The sequence below is a fragment of the Lepisosteus oculatus genome, unplaced genomic scaffold (assembly GCF_040954835.1).
Source record: "Lepisosteus oculatus isolate fLepOcu1 unplaced genomic scaffold, fLepOcu1.hap2 HAP2_SCAFFOLD_39, whole genome shotgun sequence".
Taxonomy (NCBI): domain Eukaryota; kingdom Metazoa; phylum Chordata; class Actinopteri; order Semionotiformes; family Lepisosteidae; genus Lepisosteus; species Lepisosteus oculatus.
This window is the reverse complement of record NW_027167923.1, coordinates 396,578-424,260: the sequence shown is the minus strand read 5'-3', so window position 1 is coordinate 424,260 and position 27,683 is coordinate 396,578. Positions and strand designations below refer to the sequence as shown.

General features: G+C 49.0%; 7 non-coding genes across 7 annotated transcripts; all 7 read left to right on the top strand.

Moving 5' to 3' along the window:
- The first annotated feature begins 2,896 nt into the window (after positions 1-2,896).
- On the top strand, positions 2,897-2,969 carry trnak-cuu (transfer RNA lysine (anticodon CUU)). Its single transcript has one exon. It is a non-coding gene; the product is annotated as a tRNA-Lys (tRNA).
- A 4,046-nt stretch (positions 2,970-7,015) lies between these two features.
- On the top strand, positions 7,016-7,088 carry trnak-cuu (transfer RNA lysine (anticodon CUU)). Its single transcript has one exon. It is a non-coding gene; the product is annotated as a tRNA-Lys (tRNA).
- A 4,046-nt stretch (positions 7,089-11,134) lies between these two features.
- trnak-cuu (transfer RNA lysine (anticodon CUU)) lies at positions 11,135-11,207 on the top strand. Its single transcript has one exon. It is a non-coding gene; the product is annotated as a tRNA-Lys (tRNA).
- A 4,046-nt stretch (positions 11,208-15,253) lies between these two features.
- On the top strand, positions 15,254-15,326 carry trnak-cuu (transfer RNA lysine (anticodon CUU)). Its single transcript has one exon. It is a non-coding gene; the product is annotated as a tRNA-Lys (tRNA).
- A 4,046-nt stretch (positions 15,327-19,372) lies between these two features.
- trnak-cuu (transfer RNA lysine (anticodon CUU)) lies at positions 19,373-19,445 on the top strand. The gene has a single exon. It is a non-coding gene; the product is annotated as a tRNA-Lys (tRNA).
- Positions 19,446-23,491: 4,046 nt separating this feature from the next.
- On the top strand, positions 23,492-23,564 carry trnak-cuu (transfer RNA lysine (anticodon CUU)). Its single transcript has one exon. It is a non-coding gene; the product is annotated as a tRNA-Lys (tRNA).
- A 4,046-nt stretch (positions 23,565-27,610) lies between these two features.
- On the top strand, positions 27,611-27,683 carry trnak-cuu (transfer RNA lysine (anticodon CUU)). Its single transcript has one exon. It is a non-coding gene; the product is annotated as a tRNA-Lys (tRNA).

The window sequence follows — 27,683 nt, the reverse complement described above, 5'->3', positions numbered from 1 at the left end:
TCTGGTTAAAGAGTAAAAAAGGCTGGAATTCTTCTGCCAGCCGGCAGGATTTCTTCTGCACTCACCCAGAAAAGCCAAGAATTGTATTTCATCTTTCGCAAGCTGTATTTTCCAGGAGGAGAATGAATACTTGCATTAAACTGAATCAAGCCGACAGAGACGCACAGCCGTTGTTTTTCTCCATGGGAAGTTTTTCGTTAAGGAAAAACACCGTTGTCATTTTCTTGCCAGCCGGCGGTATTTCTTGTGCAGCGATGAGCCAGATTTGTATTTCGTATTTCGCAAGTTGTGTGAATTTCTTGAAGTTGAAAGTGAATTCGCTCCAGAAAAGAAATGTCCAGTCGCATGAAAGCCGTGGCTGTTTGTTAAACCGCAGGACCTGAGCTTGCGTTCTGTTTCTCATGGCGTTCGCAAAGGCGATTCCTGCCTTTAAAACTGCTGTGACTGCGACTGAAAGTGGCGTGTGGCGCAGCTTCTAAAGTCTTGTTGACGCTCCTCGATGTTGCTTTCTCTCTGCCTAAGGAAGTTCGATTGTCGCGTCGGAACGGGGAGACCTAATCCTTCCAGCTTTAAGCCACCCTTCAGTCTTCTGAAGGGTGTCCGAGTGCTAGCATGTGATTTGGCTTTTTTTGGGGGGGAAACGGAGAGCGACATTGAAAAAGGTTACCGCCGCTGCCTCGCCCTCCGTGTTAAATGATCGCAAGCCGGCGGCGGCGGCGCTCCCTGTAGTCGTGGCCGAGCGGTTAAGGCGATGGGCTAGAAAGCCATTGGGGTCTCCCCGCGTCGGCTCGAATCCTGCCCACTACGGCGCCCTTCTCCTGTCGCTTCGGCCTGCCCAGAAAAAGGCGGAGTGCCGTTTCTCTCTTCCTGCTTCTTGTACAAACGCTAAATCGCTTGGACCTGCTGCCTTGGAAGTAATGTCTTCAACATCCACCAGTGACATTTCACAGCTGGAAGCACACAGCCACGCTTTTGGCATTGGCATGTCTTTTGCGCCCTACTTCCAGCCTTTGAAGACCTAATTATTCAAACTGAAAGAACCGGCTGAATGAGTGTTTGCAGTGCACCAGGAGGAGCAGGGACCATAGCATTGGAGGGGTGAGGATGGCGCAGATGGAAACGTTTTCATGCGCTCCTCTGGGAGGAATGAAAAGAAAAGACGAAACCAGAAACAGTAGTAGCCGCAAGAGGAAGTGTCTTCAAGCGCCAAGCAAGCGCTCCTCGTTAGTATAGTGGTGCGTATCCCCGCCTGTCACGTGGGAGACCAGGGATGGATTGCTTGACGGCGAGCCAGGTTGCTTTTCTCCCATCAGATTCCAACCGCTAATGCTAACGCAGTGTGTGGGAGCTTACATGCTTTTCCTTTCCCGTCTTTTTCGGACGACTATTCCAAAGGGGTAACCTGAAGGTATAGGGGCCTGAAGACACGAGGCATTCTTAAACCAGCACTGGGCTGCACGGCCTTCTGTTGTGATCAGGTTATATTCGAGTCAAAAAGCCAGAGCATCCGCTTCCATCCTATGGAGCACGAGCTAAATCGGAAGAGGCAGGGGATACACCTACGCCTATCGGCGCACGTTCCCTGCGTCAGGCTGCTTCACCCATTTGCACCCGACTGGAGACGGCACTGAGCAAGCTTTTTGTCAGGAGTGGGATTCGAACCCACGCCTCCAGGGGAGACTGCGACCTGAACGCAGCGCCTTAGACCGCTCGGCCATCCTGACGCGGGCCCCCTGTCCCGGGGCGGTCTGATGAGCCACCGCGATCCCACTACGCTCCTCGAGTATCGCACTGTTATTAATACTACAGTGTGACTCCAGCATTAAAATGTTTGGAAAATGTGTCGGCTTTTATAATCCAGTGTAGAGCAGCATGTGATGATTTGTGCTACAACACCAAGCGCTCAAAGTGACGTCTGCGTTTGTCGTTGAAACTTTCAACTCTTTCATCACTTATGTAGGAAATAAAAAGAGCAGTTGTGCGCCACACGCAGAGAGGCCGTCAGCAGAGTGGCGCAGCGGAAGCGTGCTGGGCCCATAACCCAGAGGTCGATGGATCGAAACCATCCTCTGCTACGTGTGTCCTATGCACGATTCATAAGCATGCCATTGGGTTAGCAAAGTGCCTTCAAATAGTCTGCATCTCCCTTTCTTTAAATTCTGTCCTGAGTTTCTCTCTCGTGTGTGTTTGTGCAAGCTTGACACTTGCGGGACTCTTTAATCTTCACCAATACGGAGATGACCAAATGTGTCTTCGGTTGTTCTGAGGTCTTTGATAGTTTCTTTGAAAGCTTCAACTGAACCTCGAAATCGAAGCAGTTATGTTTATATTGATTTCTCGCGTTAATCATTACGAACCAGGAACAGCCAGCACACTCGGTCGCATTAGTAATTATGTCACGTCTCTACTTAGCAGAGCATTCAAAGGCCCACTGGAAGTAGTAAAGCACTAAAACACTGCAAAACTGAACTCGGGAAAATCATACTGGGAGCTCTGAGCGATGTCTGCATCCAAGCCATCCAATACGGACTCTGAAACCTTGGAATATCAACACTATGATGCGCTACCTTTTACCTGGAGCAAAACGATGGAATTAGAAGAATGCTTACCGCAGGATACAACTGTGCCGCTGTTATTTGGAGCACGGTTTTCACTTGCATGAAAACTACAGCAGAACGTAGAAGGATGATCACTGAGGAGTCCACGCGGGCATGCTGAGGAGATTGTAGGTCGTACATTTCAATGATTACTGACATTTGCGCTGCTGGAGGTACAGTAATCAACAAAGAACAGGGTGTGCTACTCTCGAATCCGGTCAGCACATGATGAAAAGCCAGGAAGTATACCTTGTCAAATTGCCGTCAACAGGGACAAGTTAACCACCAGCTCCACCGGCGCCCGGCTAGCTCAGTCGGTAGAGCATGAGACTCTTAATCTCAGGGTCGTGGGTTCGAGCCCCACGTTGGGCGGTGCCCGTCTCCTTATTAACAAAGTTTCCCGCTCATCCTTGAACCTCTTACACCTCGATGGTACCGAGCACTGCGTTTTAATGCACAGGTGTGATCAAACCGAGATGAAAAGGGCGTATCTAGCTCCTTGCCCGAGAGATAAATCAAGGGTTCCGCAGATAATCCCTTGGCTCCGGTCACCCGGACGCAGATAGGAGCTGCAGCCATCATAACTTGTATGAAAACTAAGAAGAGCTCCTGTCTATTTACAGTTTCATTTACTCTAGCGTTTCCTTAAACATTGCGTGTACGAAGGCTAAGAAATTGGAGAGCTATTCTAATACAATAACTATTAGGAATCTTTTGGGCATAACAGTTTCACTGTGATTTTGCAGGTAACACGTACGTTGGGAAAACATTTTGAACGCGATCAATAACCGCACTGGAAAAATGTGGGAAAGAAAGGGCGAAAAGCGACTCTTCAACATGTGGAAATATCTTCCTGAGCGGAGCCCTCTTCTCGAAGCTCAACACTCTGCAAGAGTCACTTCTCCCAACTTGCGCCCGCAGGTTTCCGTAGTGTGCCTGCAAAGAGCCATCCGCTTGAGACAGGTGCACCTCCCGATTTCATTGAACTAAGCTAGATGCACAATTTCTAATGCAGCCTTCATCACAATAAACAGTTCATTTCTCGAAAGCTTGTCGTAAAAAAAGGAAACAAAGAACGAAAACGTATAGCTGACAATCTTCTGAAGATGCAGATTCAGCTTTGGGGAAATGGACATTTTATGTATGCAGATGCTTTTCAAGCGCTGGTTTTAGAACGTCGCTGTGCTTCCAGCATCCTTTTCAGCCTTCTAAACTGGCTACCGAGGTGCCGATCACATTGTAAAGCGGTTGAGAGGCCGGAGCTGCTCAAACCGCTCTTGCCGTTTCCCATCAATCAAAAGCACTATGTTGTTTCTTTGTATGGAAAGCTTTTCAAGTCTGGCATCGACACGCACCTTTCCTGAAACGTCCAAAAGGTGAATGCTTCGCAAAGAAATCCAGTCTACCTTCAGGGGGCATGATGTTGAAATCGGAATGAGCCCTGGGTGGGCTTGAAGCAGCAGCTGTTCAGTTAACAGCTGCACAGAAACGCACCCCGCTTGCTTTGTATCATTCGCAAGTTTCTGGTTAAAGAGTAAAAAAGGCTGGAATTCTTCTGCCAGCCGGCAGGATTTCTTCTGCACTCACCCAGAAAAGCCAAGAATTGTATTTCATCTTTCGCAAGCTGTATTTTCCAGGAGGAGAATGAATACTTGCATTAAACTGAATCAAGCCGACAGAGACGCACAGCCGTTGTTTTTCTCCATGGGAAGTTTTTCGTTAAGGAAAAACACCGTTGTCATTTTCTTGCCAGCCGGCGGTATTTCTTGTGCAGCGATGAGCCAGATTTGTATTTCGTATTTCGCAAGTTGTGTGAATTTCTTGAAGTTGAAAGTGAATTCGCTCCAGAAAAGAAATGTCCAGTCGCATGAAAGCCGTGGCTGTTTGTTAAACCGCAGGACCTGAGCTTGCGTTCTGTTTCTCATGGCGTTCGCAAAGGCGATTCCTGCCTTTAAAACTGCTGTGACTGCGACTGAAAGTGGCGTGTGGCGCAGCTTCTAAAGTCTTGTTGACGCTCCTCGATGTTGCTTTCTCTCTGCCTAAGGAAGTTCGATTGTCGCGTCGGAACGGGGAGACCTAATCCTTCCAGCTTTAAGCCACCCTTCAGTCTTCTGAAGGGTGTCCGAGTGCTAGCATGTGATTTGGCTTTTTTTGGGGGGGAAACGGAGAGCGACATTGAAAAAGGTTACCGCCGCTGCCTCGCCCTCCGTGTTAAATGATCGCAAGCCGGCGGCGGCGGCGCTCCCTGTAGTCGTGGCCGAGCGGTTAAGGCGATGGGCTAGAAAGCCATTGGGGTCTCCCCGCGTCGGCTCGAATCCTGCCCACTACGGCGCCCTTCTCCTGTCGCTTCGGCCTGCCCAGAAAAAGGCGGAGTGCCGTTTCTCTCTTCCTGCTTCTTGTACAAACGCTAAATCGCTTGGACCTGCTGCCTTGGAAGTAATGTCTTCAACATCCACCAGTGACATTTCACAGCTGGAAGCACACAGCCACGCTTTTGGCATTGGCATGTCTTTTGCGCCCTACTTCCAGCCTTTGAAGACCTAATTATTCAAACTGAAAGAACCGGCTGAATGAGTGTTTGCAGTGCACCAGGAGGAGCAGGGACCATAGCATTGGAGGGGTGAGGATGGCGCAGATGGAAACGTTTTCATGCGCTCCTCTGGGAGGAATGAAAAGAAAAGACGAAACCGGAAACAGTAGTAGCCGCAAGAGGAAGTGTCTTCAAGCGCCAAGCAAGCGCTCCTCGTTAGTATAGTGGTGCGTATCCCCGCCTGTCACGTGGGAGACCAGGGATGGATTGCTTGACGGCGAGCCAGGTTGCTTTTCTCCCATCAGATTCCAACCGCTAATGCTAACGCAGTGTGTGGGAGCTTACATGCTTTTCCTTTCCCGTCTTTTTCGGACGACTATTCCAAAGGGGTAACCTGAAGGTATAGGGGCCTGAAGACACGAGGCATTCTTAAACCAGCACTGGGCTGCACGGCCTTCTGTTGTGATCAGGTTATATTCGAGTCAAAAAGCCAGAGCATCCGCTTCCATCCTATGGAGCACGAGCTAAATCGGAAGAGGCAGGGGATACACCTACGCCTATCGGCGCACGTTCCCTGCGTCAGGCTGCTTCACCCATTTGCACCCGACTGGAGACGGCACTGAGCAAGCTTTTTGTCAGGAGTGGGATTCGAACCCACGCCTCCAGGGGAGACTGCGACCTGAACGCAGCGCCTTAGACCGCTCGGCCATCCTGACGCGGGCCCCCTGTCCCGGGGCGGTCTGATGAGCCACCGCGATCCCACTACGCTCCTCGAGTATCGCACTGTTATTAATACTACAGTGTGACTCCAGCATTAAAATGTTTGGAAAATGTGTCGGCTTTTATAATCCAGTGTAGAGCAGCATGTGATGATTTGTGCTACAACACCAAGCGCTCAAAGTGACGTCTGCGTTTGTCGTTGAAACTTTCAACTCTTTCATCACTTATGTAGGAAATAAAAAGAGCAGTTGTGCGCCACACGCAGAGAGGCCGTCAGCAGAGTGGCGCAGCGGAAGCGTGCTGGGCCCATAACCCAGAGGTCGATGGATCGAAACCATCCTCTGCTACGTGTGTCCTATGCACGATTCATAAGCATGCCATTGGGTTAGCAAAGTGCCTTCAAATAGTCTGCATCTCCCTTTCTTTAAATTCTGTCCTGAGTTTCTCTCTCGTGTGTGTTTGTGCAAGCTTGACACTTGCGGGACTCTTTAATCTTCACCAATACGGAGATGACCAAATGTGTCTTCGGTTGTTCTGAGGTCTTTGATAGTTTCTTTGAAAGCTTCAACTGAACCTCGAAATCGAAGCAGTTATGTTTATATTGATTTCTCGCGTTAATCATTACGAACCAGGAACAGCCAGCACACTCGGTCGCATTAGTAATTATGTCACGTCTCTACTTAGCAGAGCATTCAAAGGCCCACTGGAAGTAGTAAAGCACTAAAACACTGCAAAACTGAACTCGGGAAAATCATACTGGGAGCTCTGAGCGATGTCTGCATCCAAGCCATCCAATACGGACTCTGAAACCTTGGAATATCAACACTATGATGCGCTACCTTTTACCTGGAGCAAAACGATGGAATTAGAAGAATGCTTACCGCAGGATACAACTGTGCCGCTGTTATTTGGAGCACGGTTTTCACTTGCATGAAAACTACAGCAGAACGTAGAAGGATGATCACTGAGGAGTCCACGCGGGCATGCTGAGGAGATTGTAGGTCGTACATTTCAATGATTACTGACATTTGCGCTGCTGGAGGTACAGTAATCAACAAAGAACAGGGTGTGCTACTCTCGAATCCGGTCAGCACATGATGAAAAGCCAGGAAGTATACCTTGTCAAATTGCCGTCAACAGGGACAAGTTAACCACCAGCTCCACCGGCGCCCGGCTAGCTCAGTCGGTAGAGCATGAGACTCTTAATCTCAGGGTCGTGGGTTCGAGCCCCACGTTGGGCGGTGCCCGTCTCCTTATTAACAAAGTTTCCCGCTCATCCTTGAACCTCTTACACCTCGATGGTACCGAGCACTGCGTTTTAATGCACAGGTGTGATCAAACCGAGATGAAAAGGGCGTATCTAGCTCCTTGCCCGAGAGATAAATCAAGGGTTCCGCAGATAATCCCTTGGCTCCGGTCACCCGGACGCAGATAGGAGCTGCAGCCATCATAACTTGTATGAAAACTAAGAAGAGCTCCTGTCTATTTACAGTTTCATTTACTCTAGCGTTTCCTTAAACATTGCGTGTACGAAGGCTAAGAAATTGGAGAGCTATTCTAATACAATAACTATTAGGAATCTTTTGGGCATAACAGTTTCACTGTGATTTTGCAGGTAACACGTACGTTGGGAAAACATTTTGAACGCGATCAATAACCGCACTGGAAAAATGTGGGAAAGAAAGGGCGAAAAGCGACTCTTCAACATGTGGAAATATCTTCCTGAGCGGAGCCCTCTTCTCGAAGCTCAACACTCTGCAAGAGTCACTTCTCCCAACTTGCGCCCGCAGGTTTCCGTAGTGTGCCTGCAAAGAGCCATCCGCTTGAGACAGGTGCACCTCCCGATTTCATTGAACTAAGCTAGATGCACAATTTCTAATGCAGCCTTCATCACAATAAACAGTTCATTTCTCGAAAGCTTGTCGTAAAAAAAGGAAACAAAGAACGAAAACGTATAGCTGACAATCTTCTGAAGATGCAGATTCAGCTTTGGGGAAATGGACATTTTATGTATGCAGATGCTTTTCAAGCGCTGGTTTTAGAACGTCGCTGTGCTTCCAGCATCCTTTTCAGCCTTCTAAACTGGCTACCGAGGTGCCGATCACATTGTAAAGCGGTTGAGAGGCCGGAGCTGCTCAAACCGCTCTTGCCGTTTCCCATCAATCAAAAGCACTATGTTGTTTCTTTGTATGGAAAGCTTTTCAAGTCTGGCATCGACACGCACCTTTCCTGAAACGTCCAAAAACTGAATGCTTCGCAAAGAAATCCAGTCTACCTTCAGGGGGCATGATGTTGAAATCGGAATGAGCCCTGGGTGGGCTTGAAGCAGCAGCTGTTCAGTTAACAGCTGCACAGAAACGGACCCCGCTTGCTTTGTATCATTCGCAAGTTTCTGGTTAAAGAGTAAAAAAGGCTGGAATTCTTCTGCCAGCCGGCAGGATTTCTTCTGCACTCACCCAGAAAAGCCAAGAATTGTATTTCATCTTTCGCAAGCTGTATTTTCCAGGAGGAGAATGAATACTTGCATTAAACTGAATCAAGCCGACAGAGACGCACAGCCGTTGTTTTTCTCCATGGGAAGTTTTTCGTTAAGGAAAAACACCGTTGTCATTTTCTTGCCAGCCGGCGGTATTTCTTGTGCAGCGATGAGCCAGATTTGTATTTCGTATTTCGCAAGTTGTGTGAATTTCTTGAAGTTGAAAGTGAATTCGCTCCAGAAAAGAAATGTCCAGTCGCATGAAAGCCGTGGCTGTTTGTTAAACCGCAGGACCTGAGCTTGCGTTCTGTTTCTCATGGCGTTCGCAAAGGCGATTCCTGCCTTTAAAACTGCTGTGACTGCGACTGAAAGTGGCGTGTGGCGCAGCTTCTAAAGTCTTGTTGACGCTCCTCGATGTTGCTTTCTCTCTGCCTAAGGAAGTTCGATTGTCGCGTCGGAACGGGGAGACCTAATCCTTCCAGCTTTAAGCCACCCTTCAGTCTTCTGAAGGGTGTCCGAGTGCTAGCATGTGATTTGGCTTTTTTTTGGGGGGAAACGGAGAGCGACATTGAAAAAGGTTACCGCCGCTGCCTCGCCCTCCGTGTTAAATGATCGCAAGCCGGCGGCGGCGGCGCTCCCTGTAGTCGTGGCCGAGCGGTTAAGGCGATGGGCTAGAAAGCCATTGGGGTCTCCCCGCGTCGGCTCGAATCCTGCCCACTACGGCGCCCTTCTCCTGTCGCTTCGGCCTGCCCAGAAAAAGGCGGAGTGCCGTTTCTCTCTTCCTGCTTCTTGTACAAACGCTAAATCGCTTGGACCTGCTGCCTTGGAAGTAATGTCTTCAACATCCACCAGTGACATTTCACAGCTGGAAGCACACAGCCACGCTTTTGGCATTGGCATGTCTTTTGCGCCCTACTTCCAGCCTTTGAAGACCTAATTATTCAAACTGAAAGAACCGGCTGAATGAGTGTTTGCAGTGCACCAGGAGGAGCAGGGACCATAGCATTGGAGGGGTGAGGATGGCGCAGATGGAAACGTTTTCATGCGCTCCTCTGGGAGGAATGAAAAGAAAAGACGAAACCGGAAACAGTAGTAGCCGCAAGAGGAAGTGTCTTCAAGCGCCAAGCAAGCGCTCCTCGTTAGTATAGTGGTGCGTATCCCCGCCTGTCACGTGGGAGACCAGGGATGGATTGCTTGACGGCGAGCCAGGTTGCTTTTCTCCCATCAGATTCCAACCGCTAATGCTAACGCAGTGTGTGGGAGCTTACATGCTTTTCCTTTCCCGTCTTTTTCGGACGACTATTCCAAAGGGGTAACCTGAAGGTATAGGGGCCTGAAGACACGAGGCATTCTTAAACCAGCACTGGGCTGCACGGCCTTCTGTTGTGATCAGGTTATATTCGAGTCAAAAAGCCAGAGCATCCGCTTCCATCCTATGGAGCACGAGCTAAATCGGAAGAGGCAGGGGATACACCTACGCCTATCGGCGCACGTTCCCTGCGTCAGGCTGCTTCACCCATTTGCACCCGACTGGAGACGGCACTGAGCAAGCTTTTTGTCAGGAGTGGGATTCGAACCCACGCCTCCAGGGGAGACTGCGACCTGAACGCAGCGCCTTAGACCGCTCGGCCATCCTGACGCGGGCCCCCTGTCCCGGGGCGGTCTGATGAGCCACCGCGATCCCACTACGCTCCTCGAGTATCGCACTGTTATTAATACTACAGTGTGACTCCAGCATTAAAATGTTTGGAAAATGTGTCGGCTTTTATAATCCAGTGTAGAGCAGCATGTGATGATTTGTGCTACAACACCAAGCGCTCAAAGTGACGTCTGCGTTTGTCGTTGAAACTTTCAACTCTTTCATCACTTATGTAGGAAATAAAAAGAGCAGTTGTGCGCCACACGCAGAGAGGCCGTCAGCAGAGTGGCGCAGCGGAAGCGTGCTGGGCCCATAACCCAGAGGTCGATGGATCGAAACCATCCTCTGCTACGTGTGTCCTATGCACGATTCATAAGCATGCCATTGGGTTAGCAAAGTGCCTTCAAATAGTCTGCATCTCCCTTTCTTTAAATTCTGTCCTGAGTTTCTCTCTCGTGTGTGTTTGTGCAAGCTTGACACTTGCGGGACTCTTTAATCTTCACCAATACGGAGATGACCAAATGTGTCTTCGGTTGTTCTGAGGTCTTTGATAGTTTCTTTGAAAGCTTCAACTGAACCTCGAAATCGAAGCAGTTATGTTTATATTGATTTCTCGCGTTAATCATTACGAACCAGGAACAGCCAGCACACTCGGTCGCATTAGTAATTATGTCACGTCTCTACTTAGCAGAGCATTCAAAGGCCCACTGGAAGTAGTAAAGCACTAAAACACTGCAAAACTGAACTCGGGAAAATCATACTGGGAGCTCTGAGCGATGTCTGCATCCAAGCCATCCAATACGGACTCTGAAACCTTGGAATATCAACACTATGATGCGCTACCTTTTACCTGGAGCAAAACGATGGAATTAGAAGAATGCTTACCGCAGGATACAACTGTGCCGCTGTTATTTGGAGCACGGTTTTCACTTGCATGAAAACTACAGCAGAACGTAGAAGGATGATCACTGAGGAGTCCACGCGGGCATGCTGAGGAGATTGTAGGTCGTACATTTCAATGATTACTGACATTTGCGCTGCTGGAGGTACAGTAATCAACAAAGAACAGGGTGTGCTACTCTCGAATCCGGTCAGCACATGATGAAAAGCCAGGAAGTATACCTTGTCAAATTGCCGTCAACAGGGACAAGTTAACCACCAGCTCCACCGGCGCCCGGCTAGCTCAGTCGGTAGAGCATGAGACTCTTAATCTCAGGGTCGTGGGTTCGAGCCCCACGTTGGGCGGTGCCCGTCTCCTTATTAACAAAGTTTCCCGCTCATCCTTGAACCTCTTACACCTCGATGGTACCGAGCACTGCGTTTTAATGCACAGGTGTGATCAAACCGAGATGAAAAGGGCGTATCTAGCTCCTTGCCCGAGAGATAAATCAAGGGTTCCGCAGATAATCCCTTGGCTCCGGTCACCCGGACGCAGATAGGAGCTGCAGCCATCATAACTTGTATGAAAACTAAGAAGAGCTCCTGTCTATTTACAGTTTCATTTACTCTAGCGTTTCCTTAAACATTGCGTGTACGAAGGCTAAGAAATTGGAGAGCTATTCTAATACAATAACTATTAGGAATCTTTTGGGCATAACAGTTTCACTGTGATTTTGCAGGTAACACGTACGTTGGGAAAACATTTTGAACGCGATCAATAACCGCACTGGAAAAATGTGGGAAAGAAAGGGCGAAAAGCGACTCTTCAACATGTGGAAATATCTTCCTGAGCGGAGCCCTCTTCTCGAAGCTCAACACTCTGCAAGAGTCACTTCTCCCAACTTGCGCCCGCAGGTTTCCGTAGTGTGCCTGCAAAGAGCCATCCGCTTGAGACAGGTGCACCTCCCGATTTCATTGAACTAAGCTAGATGCACAATTTCTAATGCAGCCTTCATCACAATAAACAGTTCATTTCTCGAAAGCTTGTCGTAAAAAAAGGAAACAAAGAACGAAAACGTATAGCTGACAATCTTCTGAAGATGCAGATTCAGCTTTGGGGAAATGGACATTTTATGTATGCAGATGCTTTTCAAGCGCTGGTTTTAGAACGTCGCTGTGCTTCCAGCATCCTTTTCAGCCTTCTAAACTGGCTACCGAGGTGCCGATCACATTGTAAAGCGGTTGAGAGGCCGGAGCTGCTCAAACCGCTCTTGCCGTTTCCCATCAATCAAAAGCACTATGTTGTTTCTTTGTATGGAAAGCTTTTCAAGTCTGGCATCGACACGCACCTTTCCTGAAACGTCCAAAAGGTGAATGCTTCGCAAAGAAATCCAGTCTACCTTCAGGGGGCATGATGTTGAAATCGGAATGAGCCCTGGGTGGGCTTGAAGCAGCAGCTGTTCAGTTAACAGCTGCACAGAAACGCACCCCGCTTGCTTTGTATCATTCGCAAGTTTGTGGTTAAAGAGTAAAAAAGGCTGGAATTCTTCTGCCAGCCGGCAGGATTTCTTCTGCACTCACCCAGAAAAGCCAAGAATTGTATTTCATCTTTCGCAAGCTGTATTTTCCAGGAGGAGAATGAATACTTGCATTAAACTGAATCAAGCCGACAGAGACGCACAGCCGTTGTTTTTCTCCATGGGAAGTTTTTCGTTAAGGAAAAACACCGTTGTCATTTTCTTGCCAGCCGGCGGTATTTCTTGTGCAGCGATGAGCCAGATTTGTATTTCGTATTTCGCAAGTTGTGTGAATTTCTTGAAGTTGAAAGTGAATTCGCTCCAGAAAAGAAATGTCCAGTCGCATGAAAGCCGTGGCTGTTTGTTAAACCGCAGGACCTGAGCTTGCGTTCTGTTTCTCATGGCGTTCGCAAAGGCGATTCCTGCCTTTAAAACTGCTGTGACTGCGACTGAAAGTGGCGTGTGGCGCAGCTTCTAAAGTCTTGTTGACGCTCCTCGATGTTGCTTTCTCTCTGCCTAAGGAAGTTCGAGTGTCGCGTCGGAACGGGGAGACCTAATCCTTCCAGCTTTAAGCCACCCTTCAGTCTTCTGAAGGGTGTCCGAGTGCTAGCATGTGATTTGGCTTTTTTTGGGGGGGAAACGGAGAGCGACATTGAAAAAGGTTACCGCCGCTGCCTCGCCCTCCGTGTTAAATGATCGCAAGCCGGCGGCGGCGGCGCTCCCTGTAGTCGTGGCCGAGCGGTTAAGGCGATGGGCTAGAAAGCCATTGGGGTCTCCCCGCGTCGGCTCGAATCCTGCCCACTACGGCGCCCTTCTCCTGTCGCTTCGGCCTGCCCAGAAAAAGGCGGAGTGCCGTTTCTCTCTTCCTGCTTCTTGTACAAACGCTAAATCGCTTGGACCTGCTGCCTTGGAAGTAATGTCTTCAACATCCACCAGTGACATTTCACAGCTGGAAGCACACAGCCACGCTTTTGGCATTGGCATGTCTTTTGCGCCCTACTTCCAGCCTTTGAAGACCTAATTATTCAAACTGAAAGAACCGGCTGAATGAGTGTTTGCAGTGCACCAGGAGGAGCAGGGACCATAGCATTGGAGGGGTGAGGATGGCGCAGATGGAAACGTTTTCATGCGCTCCTCTGGGAGGAATGAAAAGAAAAGACGAAACCAGAAACAGTAGTAGCCGCAAGAGGAAGTGTCTTCAAGCGCCAAGCAAGCGCTCCTCGTTAGTATAGTGGTGCGTATCCCCGCCTGTCACGTGGGAGACCAGGGATGGATTGCTTGACGGCGAGCCAGGTTGCTTTTCTCCCATCAGATTCCAACCGCTAATGCTAACGCAGTGTGTGGGAGCTTACATGCTTTTCCTTTCCCGTCTTTTTCGGACGACTATTCCAAAGGGGTAACCTGAAGGTATAGGGGCCTGAAGACACGAGGCATTCTTAAACCAGCACTGGGCTGCACGGCCTTCTGTTGTGATCAGGTTATATTCGAGTCAAAAAGCCAGAGCATCCGCTTCCATCCTATGGAGCACGAGCTAAATCGGAAGAGGCAGGGGATACACCTACGCCTATCGGCGCACGTTCCCTGCGTCAGGCTGCTTCACCCATTTGCACCCGACTGGAGACGGCACTGAGCAAGCTTTTTGTCAGGAGTGGGATTCGAACCCACGCCTCCAGGGGAGACTGCGACCTGAACGCAGCGCCTTAGACCGCTCGGCCATCCTGACGCGGGCCCCCTGTCCCGGGGCGGTCTGATGAGCCACCGCGATCCCACTACGCTCCTCGAGTATCGCACTGTTATTAATACTACAGTGTGACTCCAGCATTAAAATGTTTGGAAAATGTGTCGGCTTTTATAATCCAGTGTAGAGCAGCATGTGATGATTTGTGCTACAACACCAAGCGCTCAAAGTGACGTCTGCGTTTGTCGTTGAAACTTTCAACTCTTTCATCACTTATGTAGGAAATAAAAAGAGCAGTTGTGCGCCACACGCAGAGAGGCCGTCAGCAGAGTGGCGCAGCGGAAGCGTGCTGGGCCCATAACCCAGAGGTCGATGGATCGAAACCATCCTCTGCTACGTGTGTCCTATGCACGATTCATAAGCATGCCATTGGGTTAGCAAAGTGCCTTCAAATAGTCTGCATCTCCCTTTCTTTAAATTCTGTCCTGAGTTTCTCTCTCGTGTGTGTTTGTGCAAGCTTGACACTTGCGGGACTCTTTAATCTTCACCAATACGGAGATGACCAAATGTGTCTTCGGTTGTTCTGAGGTCTTTGATAGTTTCTTTGAAAGCTTCAACTGAACCTCGAAATCGAAGCAGTTATGTTTATATTGATTTCTCGCGTTAATCATTACGAACCAGGAACAGCCAGCACACTCGGTCGCATTAGTAATTATGTCACGTCTCTACTTAGCAGAGCATTCAAAGGCCCACTGGAAGTAGTAAAGCACTAAAACACTGCAAAACTGAACTCGGGAAAATCATACTGGGAGCTCTGAGCGATGTCTGCATCCAAGCCATCCAATACGGACTCTGAAACCTTGGAATATCAACACTATGATGCGCTACCTTTTACCTGGAGCAAAACGATGGAATTAGAAGAATGCTTACCGCAGGATACAACTGTGCCGCTGTTATTTGGAGCACGGTTTTCACTTGCATGAAAACTACAGCAGAACGTAGAAGGATGATCACTGAGGAGTCCACGCGGGCATGCTGAGGAGATTGTAGGTCGTACATTTCAATGATTACTGACATTTGCGCTGCTGGAGGTACAGTAATCAACAAAGAACAGGGTGTGCTACTCTCGAATCCGGTCAGCACATGATGAAAAGCCAGGAAGTATACCTTGTCAAATTGCCGTCAACAGGGACAAGTTAACCACCAGCTCCACCGGCGCCCGGCTAGCTCAGTCGGTAGAGCATGAGACTCTTAATCTCAGGGTCGTGGGTTCGAGCCCCACGTTGGGCGGTGCCCGTCTCCTTATTAACAAAGTTTCCCGCTCATCCTTGAACCTCTTACACCTCGATGGTACCGAGCACTGCGTTTTAATGCACAGGTGTGATCAAACCGAGATGAAAAGGGCGTATCTAGCTCCTTGCCCGAGAGATAAATCAAGGGTTCCGCAGATAATCCCTTGGCTCCGGTCACCCGGACGCAGATAGGAGCTGCAGCCATCATAACTTGTATGAAAACTAAGAAGAGCTCCTGTCTATTTACAGTTTCATTTACTCTAGCGTTTCCTTAAACATTGCGTGTACGAAGGCTAAGAAATTGGAGAGCTATTCTAATACAATAACTATTAGGAATCTTTTGGGCATAACAGTTTCACTGTGATTTTGCAGGTAACACGTACGTTGGGAAAACATTTTGAACGCGATCAATAACCGCACTGGAAAAATGTGGGAAAGAAAGGGCGAAAAGCGACTCTTCAACATGTGGAAATATCTTCCTGAGCGGAGCCCTCTTCTCGAAGCTCAACACTCTGCAAGAGTCACTTCTCCCAACTTGCGCCCGCAGGTTTCCGTAGTGTGCCTGCAAAGAGCCATCCGCTTGAGACAGGTGCACCTCCCGATTTCATTGAACTAAGCTAGATGCACAATTTCTAATGCAGCCTTCATCACAATAGACAGTTCATTTCTCGAAAGCTTGTCGTAAAAAAAGGAAACAAAGAACGAAAACGTATAGCTGACAATCTTCTGAAGATGCAGATTCAGCTTTGGGGAAATGGACATTTTATGTATGCAGATGCTTTTCAAGCGCTGGTTTTAGAACGTCGCTGTGCTTCCAGCATCCTTTTCAGCCTTCTAAACTGGCTACCGAGGTGCCGATCACATTGTAAAGCGGTTGAGAGGCCGGAGCTGCTCAAACCGCTCTTGCCGTTTCCCATCAATCAAAAGCACTATGTTGTTTCTTTGTATGGAAAGCTTTTCAAGTCTGGCATCGACACGCACCTTTCCTGAAACGTCCAAAAGGTGAATGCTTCGCAAAGAAATCCAGTCTACCTTCAGGGGGCATGATGTTGAAATCGGAATGAGCCCTGGGTGGGCTTGAAGCAGCAGCTGTTCAGTTAACAGCTGCACAGAAACGGACCCCGCTTGCTTTGTATCATTCGCAAGTTTCTGGTTAAAGAGTAAAAAAGGCTGGAATTCTTCTGCCAGCCGGCAGGATTTCTTCTGCACTCACCCAGAAAAGCCAAGAATTGTATTTCATCTTTCGCAAGCTGTATTTTCCAGGAGGAGAATGAATACTTGCATTAAACTGAATCAAGCCGACAGAGACGCACAGCCGTTGTTTTTCTCCATGGGAAGTTTTTCGTTAAGGAAAAACACCGTTGTCATTTTCTTGCCAGCCGGCGGTATTTCTTGTGCAGCGATGAGCCAGATTTGTATTTCGTATTTCGCAAGTTGTGTGAATTTCTTGAAGTTGAAAGTGAATTCGCTCCAGAAAAGAAATGTCCAGTCGCATGAAAGCCGTGGCTGTTTGTTAAACCGCAGGACCTGAGCTTGCGTTCTGTTTCTCATGGCGTTCGCAAAGGCGATTCCTGCCTTTAAAACTGCTGTGACTGCGACTGAAAGTGGCGTGTGGCGCAGCTTCTAAAGTCTTGTTGACGCTCCTCGATGTTGCTTTCTCTCTGCCTAAGGAAGTTCGATTGTCGCGTCGGAACGGGGAGACCTAATCCTTCCAGCTTTAAGCCACCCTTCAGTCTTCTGAAGGGTGTCCGAGTGCTAGCATGTGATTTGGCTTTTTTTTGGGGGGAAACGGAGAGCGACATTGAAAAAGGTTACCGCCGCTGCCTCGCCCTCCGTGTTAAATGATCGCAAGCCGGCGGCGGCGGCGCTCCCTGTAGTCGTGGCCGAGCGGTTAAGGCGATGGGCTAGAAAGCCATTGGGGTCTCCCCGCGTCGGCTCGAATCCTGCCCACTACGGCGCCCTTCTCCTGTCGCTTCGGCCTGCCCAGAAAAAGGCGGAGTGCCGTTTCTCTCTTCCTGCTTCTTGTACAAACGCTAAATCGCTTGGACCTGCTGCCTTGGAAGTAATGTCTTCAACATCCACCAGTGACATTTCACAGCTGGAAGCACACAGCCACGCTTTTGGCATTGGCATGTCTTTTGCGCCCTACTTCCAGCCTTTGAAGACCTAATTATTCAAACTGAAAGAACCGGCTGAATGAGTGTTTGCAGTGCACCAGGAGGAGCAGGGACCATAGCATTGGAGGGGTGAGGATGGCGCAGATGGAAACGTTTTCATGCGCTCCTCTGGGAGGAATGAAAAGAAAAGACGAAACCGGAAACAGTAGTAGCCGCAAGAGGAAGTGTCTTCAAGCGCCAAGCAAGCGCTCCTCGTTAGTATAGTGGTGCGTATCCCCGCCTGTCACGTGGGAGACCAGGGATGGATTGCTTGACGGCGAGCCAGGTTGCTTTTCTCCCATCAGATTCCAACCGCTAATGCTAACGCAGTGTGTGGGAGCTTACATGCTTTTCCTTTCCCGTCTTTTTCGGACGACTATTCCAAAGGGGTAACCTGAAGGTATAGGGGCCTGAAGACACGAGGCATTCTTAAACCAGCACTGGGCTGCACGGCCTTCTGTTGTGATCAGGTTATATTCGAGTCAAAAAGCCAGAGCATCCGCTTCCATCCTATGGAGCACGAGCTAAATCGGAAGAGGCAGGGGATACACCTACGCCTATCGGCGCACGTTCCCTGCGTCAGGCTGCTTCACCCATTTGCACCCGACTGGAGACGGCACTGAGCAAGCTTTTTGTCAGGAGTGGGATTCGAACCCACGCCTCCAGGGGAGACTGCGACCTGAACGCAGCGCCTTAGACCGCTCGGCCATCCTGACGCGGGCCCCCTGTCCCGGGGCGGTCTGATGAGCCACCGCGATCCCACTACGCTCCTCGAGTATCGCACTGTTATTAATACTACAGTGTGACTCCAGCATTAAAATGTTTGGAAAATGTGTCGGCTTTTATAATCCAGTGTAGAGCAGCATGTGATGATTTGTGCTACAACACCAAGCGCTCAAAGTGACGTCTGCGTTTGTCGTTGAAACTTTCAACTCTTTCATCACTTATGTAGGAAATAAAAAGAGCAGTTGTGCGCCACACGCAGAGAGGCTGTCAGCAGAGTGGCGCAGCGGAAGCGTGCTGGGCCCATAACCCAGAGGTCGATGGATCGAAACCATCCTCTGCTACGTGTGTCCTATGCACGATTCATAAGCATGCCATTGGGTTAGCAAAGTGCCTTCAAATAGTCTGCATCTCCCTTTCTTTAAATTCTGTCCTGAGTTTCTCTCTCGTGTGTGTTTGTGCAAGCTTGACACTTGCGGGACTCTTTAATCTTCACCAATACGGAGATGACCAAATGTGTCTTCGGTTGTTCTGAGGTCTTTGATAGTTTCTTTGAAAGCTTCAACTGAACCTCGAAATCGAAGCAGTTATGTTTATATTGATTTCTCGCGTTAATCATTACGAACCAGGAACAGCCAGCACACTCGGTCGCATTAGTAATTATGTCACGTCTCTACTTAGCAGAGCATTCAAAGGCCCACTGGAAGTAGTAAAGCACTAAAACACTGCAAAACTGAACTCGGGAAAATCATACTGGGAGCTCTGAGCGATGTCTGCATCCAAGCCATCCAATACGGACTCTGAAACCTTGGAATATCAACACTATGATGCGCTACCTTTTACCTGGAGCAAAACGATGGAATTAGAAGAATGCTTACCGCAGGATACAACTGTGCCGCTGTTATTTGGAGCACGGTTTTCACTTGCATGAAAACTACAGCAGAACGTAGAAGGATGATCACTGAGGAGTCCACGCGGGCATGCTGAGGAGATTGTAGGTCGTACATTTCAATGATTACTGACATTTGCGCTGCTGGAGGTACAGTAATCAACAAAGAACAGGGTGTGCTACTCTCGAATCCGGTCAGCACATGATGAAAAGCCAGGAAGTATACCTTGTCAAATTGCCGTCAACAGGGACAAGTTAACCACCAGCTCCACCGGCGCCCGGCTAGCTCAGTCGGTAGAGCATGAGACTCTTAATCTCAGGGTCGTGGGTTCGAGCCCCACGTTGGGCGGTGCCCGTCTCCTTATTAACAAAGTTTCCCGCTCATCCTTGAACCTCTTACACCTCGATGGTACCGAGCACTGCGTTTTAATGCACAGGTGTGATCAAACCGAGATGAAAAGGGCGTATCTAGCTCCTTGCCCGAGAGATAAATCAAGGGTTCCGCAGATAATCCCTTGGCTCCGGTCACCCGGACGCAGATAGGAGCTGCAGCCATCATAACTTGTATGAAAACTAAGAAGAGCTCCTGTCTATTTACAGTTTCATTTACTCTAGCGTTTCCTTAAACATTGCGTGTACGAAGGCTAAGAAATTGGAGAGCTATTCTAATACAATAACTATTAGGAATCTTTTGGGCATAACAGTTTCACTGTGATTTTGCAGGTAACACGTACGTTGGGAAAACATTTTGAACGCGATCAATAACCGCACTGGAAAAATGTGGGAAAGAAAGGGCGAAAAGCGACTCTTCAACATGTGGAAATATCTTCCTGAGCGGAGCCCTCTTCTCGAAGCTCAACACTCTGCAAGAGTCACTTCTCCCAACTTGCGCCCGCAGGTTTCCGTAGTGTGCCTGCAAAGAGCCATCCGCTTGAGACAGGTGCACCTCCCGATTTCATTGAACTAAGCTAGATGCACAATTTCTAATGCAGCCTTCATCACAATAGACAGTTCATTTCTCGAAAGCTTGTCGTAAAAAAAGGAAACAAAGAACGAAAACGTATAGCTGACAATCTTCTGAAGATGCAGATTCAGCTTTGGGGAAATGGACATTTTATGTATGCAGATGCTTTTCAAGCGCTGGTTTTAGAACGTCGCTGTGCTTCCAGCATCCTTTTCAGCCTTCTAAACTGGCTACCGAGGTGCCGATCACATTGTAAAGCGGTTGAGAGGCCGGAGCTGCTCAAACCGCTCTTGCCGTTTCCCATCAATCAAAAGCACTATGTTGTTTCTTTGTATGGAAAGCTTTTCAAGTCTGGCATCGACACGCACCTTTCCTGAAACGTCCAAAAGGTGAATGCTTCGCAAAGAAATCCAGTCTACCTTCAGGGGGCATGATGTTGAAATCGGAATGAGCCCTGGGTGGGCTTGAAGCAGCAGCTGTTCAGTTAACAGCTGCACAGAAACGGACCCCGCTTGCTTTGTATCATTCGCAAGTTTCTGGTTAAAGAGTAAAAAAGGCTGGAATTCTTCTGCCAGCCGGCAGGATTTCTTCTGCACTCACCCAGAAAAGCCAAGAATTGTATTTCATCTTTCGCAAGCTGTATTTTCCAGGAGGAGAATGAATACTTGCATTAAACTGAATCAAGCCGACAGAGACGCACAGCCGTTGTTTTTCTCCATGGGAAGTTTTTCGTTAAGGAAAAACACCGTTGTCATTTTCTTGCCAGCCGGCGGTATTTCTTGTGCAGCGATGAGCCAGATTTGTATTTCGTATTTCGCAAGTTGTGTGAATTTCTTGAAGTTGAAAGTGAATTCGCTCCAGAAAAGAAATGTCCAGTCGCATGAAAGCCGTGGCTGTTTGTTAAACCGCAGGACCTGAGCTTGCGTTCTGTTTCTCATGGCGTTCGCAAAGGCGATTCCTGCCTTTAAAACTGCTGTGACTGCGACTGAAAGTGGCGTGTGGCGCAGCTTCTAAAGTCTTGTTGACGCTCCTCGATGTTGCTTTCTCTCTGCCTAAGGAAGTTCGATTGTCGCGTCGGAACGGGGAGACCTAATCCTTCCAGCTTTAAGCCACCCTTCAGTCTTCTGAAGGGTGTCCGAGTGCTAGCATGTGATTTGGCTTTTTTTTGGGGGGAAACGGAGAGCGACATTGAAAAAGGTTACCGCCGCTGCCTCGCCCTCCGTGTTAAATGATCGCAAGCCGGCGGCGGCGGCGCTCCCTGTAGTCGTGGCCGAGCGGTTAAGGCGATGGGCTAGAAAGCCATTGGGGTCTCCCCGCGTCGGCTCGAATCCTGCCCACTACGGCGCCCTTCTCCTGTCGCTTCGGCCTGCCCAGAAAAAGGCGGAGTGCCGTTTCTCTCTTCCTGCTTCTTGTACAAACGCTAAATCGCTTGGACCTGCTGCCTTGGAAGTAATGTCTTCAACATCCACCAGTGACATTTCACAGCTGGAAGCACACAGCCACGCTTTTGGCATTGGCATGTCTTTTGCGCCCTACTTCCAGCCTTTGAAGACCTAATTATTCAAACTGAAAGAACCGGCTGAATGAGTGTTTGCAGTGCACCAGGAGGAGCAGGGACCATAGCATTGGAGGGGTGAGGATGGCGCAGATGGAAACGTTTTCATGCGCTCCTCTGGGAGGAATGAAAAGAAAAGACGAAACCGGAAACAGTAGTAGCCGCAAGAGGAAGTGTCTTCAAGCGCCAAGCAAGCGCTCCTCGTTAGTATAGTGGTGCGTATCCCCGCCTGTCACGTGGGAGACCAGGGATGGATTGCTTGACGGCGAGCCAGGTTGCTTTTCTCCCATCAGATTCCAACCGCTAATGCTAACGCAGTGTGTGGGAGCTTACATGCTTTTCCTTTCCCGTCTTTTTCGGACGACTATTCCAAAGGGGTAACCTGAAGGAATAGGGGCCTGAAGACACGAGGCATTCTTAAACCAGCACTGGGCTGCACGGCCTTCTGTTGTGATCAGGTTATATTCGAGTCAAAAAGCCAGAGCATCCGCTTCCATCCTATGGAGCACGAGCTAAATCGGAAGAGGCAGGGGATACACCTACGCCTATCGGCGCACGTTCCCTGCGTCAGGCTGCTTCACCCATTTGCACCCGACTGGAGACGGCACTGAGCAAGCTTTTTGTCAGGAGTGGGATTCGAACCCACGCCTCCAGGGGAGACTGCGACCTGAACGCAGCGCCTTAGACCGCTCGGCCATCCTGACGCGGGCCCCCTGTCCCGGGGCGGTCTGATGAGCCACCGCGATCCCACTACGCTCCTCGAGTATCGCACTGTTATTAATACTACAGTGTGACTCCAGCATTAAAATGTTTGGAAAATGTGTCGGCTTTTATAATCCAGTGTAGAGCAGCATGTGATGATTTGTGCTACAACACCAAGCGCTCAAAGTGACGTCTGCGTTTGTCGTTGAAACTTTCAACTCTTTCATCACTTATGTAGGAAATAAAAAGAGCAGTTGTGCGCCACACACAGAGAGGCTGTCAGCAGAGTGGCGCAGCGGAAGCGTGCTGGGCCCATAACCCAGAGGTCGATGGATCGAAACCATCCTCTGCTACGTGTGTCCTATGCACGATTCATAAGCATGCCATTGGGTTAGCAAAGTGCCTTCAAATAGTCTGCATCTCCCTTTCTTTAAATTCTGTCCTGAGTTTCTCTCTCGTGTGTGTTTGTGCAAGCTTGACACTTGCGGGACTCTTTAATCTTCACCAATACGGAGATGACCAAATGTGTCTTCGGTTGTTCTGAGGTCTTTGATAGTTTCTTTGAAAGCTTCAACTGAACCTCGAAATCGAAGCAGTTATGTTTATATTGATTTCTCGCGTTAATCATTACGAACCAGGAACAGCCAGCACACTCGGTCGCATTAGTAATTATGTCACGTCTCTACTTAGCAGAGCATTCAAAGGCCCACTGGAAGTAGTAAAGCACTAAAACACTGCAAAACTGAACTCGGGAAAATCATACTGGGAGCTCTGAGCGATGTCTGCATCCAAGCCATCCAATACGGACTCTGAAACCTTGGAATATCAACACTATGATGCGCTACCTTTTACCTGGAGCAAAACGATGGAATTAGAAGAATGCTTACCGCAGGATACAACTGTGCCGCTGTTATTTGGAGCACGGTTTTCACTTGCATGAAAACTACAGCAGAACGTAGAAGGATGATCACTGAGGAGTCCACGCGGGCATGCTGAGGAGATTGTAGGTCGTACATTTCAATGATTACTGACATTTGCGCTGCTGGAGGTACAGTAATCAACAAAGAACAGGGTGTGCTACTCTCGAATCCGGTCAGCACATGATGAAAAGCCAGGAAGTATACCTTGTCAAATTGCCGTCAACAGGGACAAGTTAACCACCAGCTCCACCGGCGCCCGGCTAGCTCAGTCGGTAGAGCATGAGACTCTTAATCTCAGGGTCGTGGGTTCGAGCCCCACGTTGGGCGGTGCCCGTCTCCTTATTAACAAAGTTTCCCGCTCATCCTTGAACCTCTTACACCTCGATGGTACCGAGCACTGCGTTTTAATGCACAGGTGTGATCAAACCGAGATGAAAAGGGCGTATCTAGCTCCTTGCCCGAGAGATAAATCAAGGGTTCCGCAGATAATCCCTTGGCTCCGGTCACCCGGACGCAGATAGGAGCTGCAGCCATCATAACTTGTATGAAAACTAAGAAGAGCTCCTGTCTATTTACAGTTTCATTTACTCTAGCGTTTCCTTAAACATTGCGTGTACGAAGGCTAAGAAATTGGAGAGCTATTCTAATACAATAACTATTAGGAATCTTTTGGGCATAACAGTTTCACTGTGATTTTGCAGGTAACACGTACGTTGGGAAAACATTTTGAACGCGATCAATAACCGCACTGGAAAAATGTGGGAAAGTAAGGGCGAAAAGCGACTCTTCAACATGTGGAAATATCTTCCTGAGCGGAGCCCTCTTCTCGAAGCTCAACACTCTGCAAGAGTCACTTCTCCCAACTTGCGCCCGCAGGTTTCCGTAGTGTGCCTGCAAAGAGCCATCCGCTTGAGACAGGTGCACCTCCCGATTTCATTGAACTAAGCTAGATGCACAATTTCTAATGCAGCCTTCATCACAATAGACAGTTCATTTCTCGAAAGCTTGTCGTAAAAAAAGGAAACAAAGAACGAAAACGTATAGCTGACAATCTTCTGAAGATGCAGATTCAGCTTTGGGGAAATGGACATTTTATGTATGCAGATGCTTTTCAAGCGCTGGTTTTAGAACGTCGCTGTGCTTCCAGCATCCTTTTCAGCCTTCTAAACTGGCTACCGAGGTGCCGATCACATTGTAAAGCGGTTGAGAGGCCGGAGCTGCTCAAACCGCTCTTGCCGTTTCCCATCAATCAAAAGCACTATGTTGTTTCTTTGTATGGAAAGCTTTTCAAGTCTGGCATCGACACGCACCTTTCCTGAAACGTCCAAAAGGTGAATGCTTCGCAAAGAAATCCAGTCTACCTTCAGGGGGCATGATGTTGAAATCGGAATGAGCCCTGGGTGGGCTTGAAGCAGCAGCTGTTCAGTTAACAGCTGCACAGAAACGGACCCCGCTTGCTTTGTATCATTCGCAAGTTTCTGGTTAAAGAGTAAAAAAGGCTGGAATTCTTCTGCCAGCCGGCAGGATTTCTTCTGCACTCACCCAGAAAAGCCAAGAATTGTATTTCATCTTTCGCAAGCTGTATTTTCCAGGAGGAGAATGAATACTTGCATTAAACTGAATCAAGCCGACAGAGACGCACAGCCGTTGTTTTTCTCCATGGGAAGTTTTTCGTTAAGGAAAAACACCGTTGTCATTTTCTTGCCAGCCGGCGGTATTTCTTGTGCAGCGATGAGCCAGATTTGTATTTCGTATTTCGCAAGTTGTGTGAATTTCTTGAAGTTGAAAGTGAATTCGCTCCAGAAAAGAAATGTCCAGTCGCATGAAAGCCGTGGCTGTTTGTTAAACCGCAGGACCTGAGCTTGCGTTCTGTTTCTCATGGCGTTCGCAAAGGCGATTCCTGCCTTTAAAACTGCTGTGACTGCGACTGAAAGTGGCGTGTGGCGCAGCTTCTAAAGTCTTGTTGACGCTCCTCGATGTTGCTTTCTCTCTGCCTAAGGAAGTTCGATTGTCGCGTCGGAACGGGGAGACCTAATCCTTCCAGCTTTAAGCCACCCTTCAGTCTTCTGAAGGGTGTCCGAGTGCTAGCATGTGATTTGGCTTTTTTTGGGGGGGAAACGGAGAGCGACATTGAAAAAGGTTACCGCCGCTGCCTCGCCCTCCGTGTTAAATGATCGCAAGCCGGCGGCGGCGGCGCTCCCTGTAGTCGTGGCCGAGCGGTTAAGGCGATGGGCTAGAAAGCCATTGGGGTCTCCCCGCGTCGGCTCGAATCCTGCCCACTACGGCGCCCTTCTCCTGTCGCTTCGGCCTGCCCAGAAAAAGGCGGAGTGCCGTTTCTCTCTTCCTGCTTCTTGTACAAACGCTAAATCGCTTGGACCTGCTGCCTTGGAAGTAATGTCTTCAACATCCACCAGTGACATTTCACAGCTGGAAGCACACAGCCACGCTTTTGGCATTGGCATGTCTTTTGCGCCCTACTTCCAGCCTTTGAAGACCTAATTATTCAAACTGAAAGAACCGGCTGAATGAGTGTTTGCAGTGCACCAGGAGGAGCAGGGACCATAGCATTGGAGGGGTGAGGATGGCGCAGATGGAAACGTTTTCATGCGCTCCTCTGGGAGGAATGAAAAGAAAAGACGAAACCGGAAACAGTAGTAGCCGCAAGAGGAAGTGTCTTCAAGCGCCAAGCAAGCGCTCCTCGTTAGTATAGTGGTGCGTATCCCCGCCTGTCACGTGGGAGACCAGGGATGGATTGCTTGACGGCGAGCCAGGTTGCTTTTCTCCCATCAGATTCCAACCGCTAATGCTAACGCAGTGTGTGGGAGCTTACATGCTTTTCCTTTCCCGTCTTTTTCGGACGACTATTCCAAAGGGGTAACCTGAAGGTATAGGGGCCTGAAGACACGAGGCATTCTTAAACCAGCACTGGGCTGCACGGCCTTCTGTTGTGATCAGGTTATATTCGAGTCAAAAAGCCAGAGCATCCGCTTCCATCCTATGGAGCACGAGCTAAATCGGAAGAGGCAGGGGATACACCTACGCCTATCGGCGCACGTTCCCTGCGTCAGGCTGCTTCACCCATTTGCACCCGACTGGAGACGGCACTGAGCAAGCTTTTTGTCAGGAGTGGGATTCGAACCCACGCCTCCAGGGGAGACTGCGACCTGAACGCAGCGCCTTAGACCGCTCGGCCATCCTGACGCGGGCCCCCTGTCCCGGGGCGGTCTGATGAGCCACCGCGATCCCACTACGCTCCTCGAGTATCGCACTGTTATTAATACTACAGTGTGACTCCAGCATTAAAATGTTTGGAAAATGTGTCGGCTTTTATAATCCAGTGTAGAGCAGCATGTGATGATTTGTGCTACAACACCAAGCGCTCAAAGTGACGTCTGCGTTTGTCGTTGAAACTTTCAACTCTTTCATCACTTATGTAGGAAATAAAAAGAGCAGTTGTGCGCCACACGCAGAGAGGCTGTCAGCAGAGTGGCGCAGCGGAAGCGTGCTGGGCCCATAACCCAGAGGTCGATGGATCGAAACCATCCTCTGCTACGTGTGTCCTATGCACGATTCATAAGCATGCCATTGGGTTAGCAAAGTGCCTTCAAATAGTCTGCATCTCCCTTTCTTTAAATTCTGTCCTGAGTTTCTCTCTCGTGTGTGTTTGTGCAAGCTTGACACTTGCGGGACTCTTTAATCTTCACCAATACGGAGATGACCAAATGTGTCTTCGGTTGTTCTGAGGTCTTTGATAGTTTCTTTGAAAGCTTCAACTGAACCTCGAAATCGAAGCAGTTATGTTTATATTGATTTCTCGCGTTAATCATTACGAACCAGGAACAGCCAGCACACTCGGTCGCATTAGTAATTATGTCACGTCTCTACTTAGCAGAGCATTCAAAGGCCCACTGGAAGTAGTAAAGCACTAAAACACTGCAAAACTGAACTCGGGAAAATCATACTGGGAGCTCTGAGCGATGTCTGCATCCAAGCCATCCAATACGGACTCTGAAACCTTGGAATATCAACACTATGATGCGCTACCTTTTACCTGGAGCAAAACGATGGAATTAGAAGAATGCTTACCGCAGGATACAACTGTGCCGCTGTTATTTGGAGCACGGTTTTCACTTGCATGAAAACTACAGCAGAACGTAGAAGGATGATCACTGAGGAGTCCACGCGGGCATGCTGAGGAGATTGTAGGTCGTACATTTCAATGATTACTGACATTTGCGCTGCTGGAGGTACAGTAATCAACAAAGAACAGGGTGTGCTACTCTCGAATCCGGTCAGCACATGATGAAAAGCCAGGAAGTATACCTTGTCAAATTGCCGTCAACAGGGACAAGTTAACCACCAGCTCCACCGGCGCCCGGCTAGCTCAGTCGGTAGAGCATGAGACTCTTAATCTCAGGGTCGTGGGTTCGAGCCCCACGTTGGGCG